This window comes from Schistocerca americana, chromosome 1, assembly GCF_021461395.2.
Source record: "Schistocerca americana isolate TAMUIC-IGC-003095 chromosome 1, iqSchAmer2.1, whole genome shotgun sequence".
In the NCBI taxonomy this organism is placed as follows: Eukaryota; Metazoa; Arthropoda; class Insecta; order Orthoptera; family Acrididae; genus Schistocerca; species Schistocerca americana.
Window position 1 is genome coordinate 795,061,899 of NC_060119.1, and position 4,903 is coordinate 795,066,801.

Here is a 4,903-nt window from a genome sequence, read left to right on the forward strand (position 1 = left end):
GTAGTATCGTGTACACAAGGTATAGAAGAGCAGTGTATTGGCAGAGCTATCATTTGTGCTCGGGTGATTCATGTGAAAAGGTTTCTGACGTGATTATGACAGCATGACAGCAATTAACAGACTTTGAAGGCGGAAACGTAGCTGGAGCTAGACGCATGAGACATTCCATTTCGGAAATCGGTGGGGAATTCAGTATTCCGTGACACACGGTGTCAAGAGTGTGCTAAGAATATCAAATACCAGGCATTACCTCTGACCAATGACAATGCAGTGGCCGACTGCCTTCACTTAACTACCGAGAGCAGCAGCGTTTACGTAGAGTTGTGAGTGCTAATAGACAAACAACACTGTGTAAATACCTGCCGCTATCAATGTGGGATATATAAAGAACGTATCTGTTAGGACAGTATGGAGAAATTTGACGTTAATGAGCTATGGCAGCAAACGATCAATGCGAGTGCCTTTGCTAACAGCGCGACATTGCCTGCAGTGTCTTTCCTGGGCTCATGACCGTATGGGTAGACCCTAAACGACTGCAGAATCGTGGCTTGTCGAATGAATCCCGATTTCAGTTGATAAGGGCTGATGGTACGAGACACGTGTGACGCCACGAAGCCATGGACCCAGGTCGTCAAAAGACAATGTGCAAGCTGGTGGAGACTCCATAATGGTGTGGGCCGTGTTTTCATGGAATGGATTGGATCCTGGTTATGCTCGGCTATTTGGAGACCATTTACAGCTTTTTATGGACGTCAGGTCCCGAAACAATGATGGAATTTTTATGGATGGTAATGAGCTGTGGCACTGGACCACAATTGTTCGTGATTGGTTTGAAGAACTTTCTGGAGAGTTTGAGCGAATGGTTTGGCCACCCAGATCATCCAGCACGAATCCCATTGAATATTTATGGGACACAATCGGGAGATCAGGTCGTGTACAAAGTCCTACAGCGGCAATGCTTTCGCAATTATGGACAACAATAGATGCAGCATAGCTCAATATTTCTGAGGGGACTTCCAATGACTTGTTCAGTCCATGTCACACTGAGTTACTGCACAATATCAGCCAAAAGGAGGTCCGACTAGGTATTAGGAGGTATACCATGAATTTTTCATCTCAATGTATATCCGCGCGGTAGTATATATATATGCGTAATGCAGCTATTCTTTAGAAGCAGCCGGCCGCTGTGGACGAGTGGTTCCAGACGCTTCAGTCCGGAACCACGCGGCTGCTACGGTCGCAGGTTCGAATCCTGCCTTGGGCATGGATGTGTGTGATGTCCTTAGGTTAGTTAGGTTTAGGTAGTTCTAAGTCTAGGGGAGTGATGACCTCAGATGTTATGTCCCATAGTGCTTAGAGCCATTTGAACAATTTTTTCCTGCACGCTTGCCCAACTATCGTACAATGAGAGCCAGCTAACCAACAAGTACAAGCCAGATAAAATCAATGTCCATGTTTCCTCCAGCAACAGCACTCTTAGAGCCTCTTACATCTCGATCTGAATCGTAGTGAGACAATCTCCAGGTGACATGCCTACGGAAACTGCGATCACTCGCCTCCCACACTATCACTGCTTAGCAGATGGATTACACCTGCTTAAAAATCCATCTTCTTCTGATTTAGCGCACTGACATGTCAGTCCTCAGTGTTTGGGTTGATTCCGTGAAGATTCCAGTAAATAAATCTGACCCTGACTGAAGCATTCTTCTTGAGCTCGCTCCCGAAGCCTAGTGTTAAGCATTTTACTGCAGTTATCGCTTCCAATGACAGCATACGGGATATCTAGCTTTATTAATTTGCAATAGATCTCGTTACGTTCAGGTCAACTACCAGCCCAATCATAGGTCTTCCCACCTGCTTGCAGATAACTCTATCATCTCTGAACATCATGCACATAAAATAAATACACCACAAGCTGCTGTACAGTGCATGGTGGAGAATACACTGCACCAGTATTATGGATTATCCTTCCATCCCAATCTCAAGCACTGATCTAGTAAAAAAATGATTATCTATATACTTCTATACATACTCTATTCCACCCTTATGGTTCCGTGAGAAATAGGTCATCTTTCACAGAGTTTTTTTTCTGTTATGTATTCGAACAGAGTATACCAATCCATGTGATCTTAGCAGCACCAACATGATGCTTTTACTTCGTGGGTCACCCAAGTAACATGAACTGATATGGGCTCACATGATTGGTGGATGGGGACAATCCAGTGTTGAGCTGTCGAATCGATGTAACTGTTCACCAGTACGTATCATTTAACCACAAACGAGTCTACACATGTTAATGTGGAGTTGATAGGTGACAATGACCTCAAAGTTATAGTGGAAGTTAAGAATGTATGTTGAAGTACGAAGGTGGAGCTCGTTCACATAGATTAGAAGAAGCAGTGTGCCAAAGTGTACAAAATATATCGTAGGGCAGCTGACAGATAGGTATGACACACTGTCTTAGTATTCCTGTCTCTGACAGCAGCAGTGTAAATGTGTCATTACTCATTACGCTTGGTGTTGCTGTTTTAAAATCAACAGCTCAAGAGGCATCATAGAACGTACTCTTAAAGGATCAAAGTGTTGTACACGTACATGGACTGCAGAACGCGGTATGAGCCGCAGTGGAGCGAGAGTAAATACAGAGTATAGTCTTGCTTAAGGTAGCGAGCGCATTGAGATGGAGACGCGCTTTTTGTGATTTTGGTCACTCAGTCATTCTAAGATTAACGATAGTTCAACGCATGCTGGTATACCTACTCTATCAGGTTTTGGATGTAATAATGTCAGAGTGTACAAAACGACTATCTGTTAAATACTGTCGCATAGTCTTCAAACGTAAGTCACTATTATTTTAAGCACAGTGGTGTGTGTGTTACTTCCTCCCACCCTTAACATATGTTCCATTAAAACTACAGTCCTACATATTATATACATGCATATAGACTTCATTCCAATTTCAGAATGTAATTTGCTTACGAAGAAAAGAAAACCAGTAATACAGCGGTGCAATGGAATCAGATGCACGTTAGATAGGTTCCAAATTTCGGTCAGGGCTACTTAAGTGCAGTAATGCTGTGTAGGTACTTCCATTCATCACTAACAAATGTTCCACGAAAACTATGGTCATCCACATCATATACATCCCATACTGGTTTCTGAAATGTACTTCCATATCGCTAGCATTTAGACAAAATCAAACTCGAACAGCCCCTTCCCGTAGTTATAAATCAAAGCTTAAAAACCATGTTCTTTTAGAGGAGGAAGATGAATGGGGAATGGGCTACAGAGGCCCAACTCATGTAAGGTGGAAAGGATGTGGTGTAGCCAAGTGGTATCATAAGCTTTACGCATATCGAAGAGGCCTTCAACAAAGTGTTGACGCTGGGCAAAAGCCATTCGGATAGCAGACTCCAGGTGGAATAAATTATCTGCAGTAGAGTGACCTCGGCAGAAGCCCCTCTGGGTTGAAGCCTAAAGGTCCTGGGATTCAAGGATCCAATACAGACTTCGACTCGCCGTATGTTCAAGTAACTTGCAGAGGATGTTGGTTAAACTGATCAGATGATAGATACAATACAGACTTCGATCCACCGTATGTTCAAGTAACTTGCAGAGGACATTGATTAAACTGATCAGATGATAGACACTTTCTAGCCATTGTGAAAGGAATTCCCCCTCACTCTAGAGAAGGTTAAAAAGGGCAAGTATACAAGGGGTACTAGGAAAGTTTTGCAATACGACGTAACGATAAGTCGCAAGAGGCTGATTGTTGAGAATACTTTAACTGAGAATACTTCATACTTGCACTGTAGCCTCTGGGCCAAGTCTGTGGGTGCATTCGTTCACTAGCAGGATGGCATAGTGGCCACGAAGTGACATTTGGGCAGTTTTGCAGTACAACTTCGTGTGTGGCTTAAACGTAGAGAGGCTGCTTTGATGAAATGTCTCTTGCACTCTGTGATGTGTGTCCACATCGTACAACTATATTCAGGTGGTATAGAGAATTCCAAAAAGGAAATTACATCTGGAGGACGCTGCGAGAACAGGTAGGCCACGTTCATCAGTTTTGGAGGAAAACATTGATGCTGTCAGGGAAATGCTAGCAGAAACAGACGAGTGACCTATAAGCAGACAAAGGATACCTTAGGGCTAAATGCACCAGCAATTTGTTCGATTCTGCATGATCATTTGCAAGTAAAGAAACTTAGTTGTCTCTGGGTGCAGCATAGACTCACAGAAAACAGATGACATGACGTCTGACTTGGTGCCAAGAGATGTTAAAAAAGTTTTCTAAACGACAATCTCAATAAGTGAATAACATCATGACAGGTGACGAGACTTGGGTGTACTATTATGACATACCGACTAAGACAAAGAACAAAGTTTGGGTCTTGAAGATGACAGCACACGCGTAGCTGTCAGGAAATCCCGATAAGTAATCAAGAAAATGATAGCTGTTTTTTTTCAGATCGAGTTCTTTTGGACACACATAAGACAGTCACAGCTAAGTGGTACACTGAGCAGTGCCTGCCAAGTCATTCAATCCTTGAAGAATCTGCGACAGAAATCAAGAATAAACACTTGTTTCCTCCATCATGACAACACTCCAGCTCACCGAGCCAAAGCATGCACCAAATATTTGCGGGATACAGGAATGAAACTTCTCGAGCATCCTCCTTCTAGTCCAGACCTTGCTCCTTGCGACTTTGCATTGTTCCTGCATGTGAAAATTAAGCTGAAAGCAGTGAATTTCTCCTGAGGACTTGCGACAACGAGTGTGCCTAGGGAGAACTGGTTTAGGGATTGGTTGCGAAGGATGGAGAGGTGTATTCTATGTGGCGGAAATTACTTCGAAAAAATTAACTAAATAAAGTTGTACTGCAAAACTTTCCTACTGTCC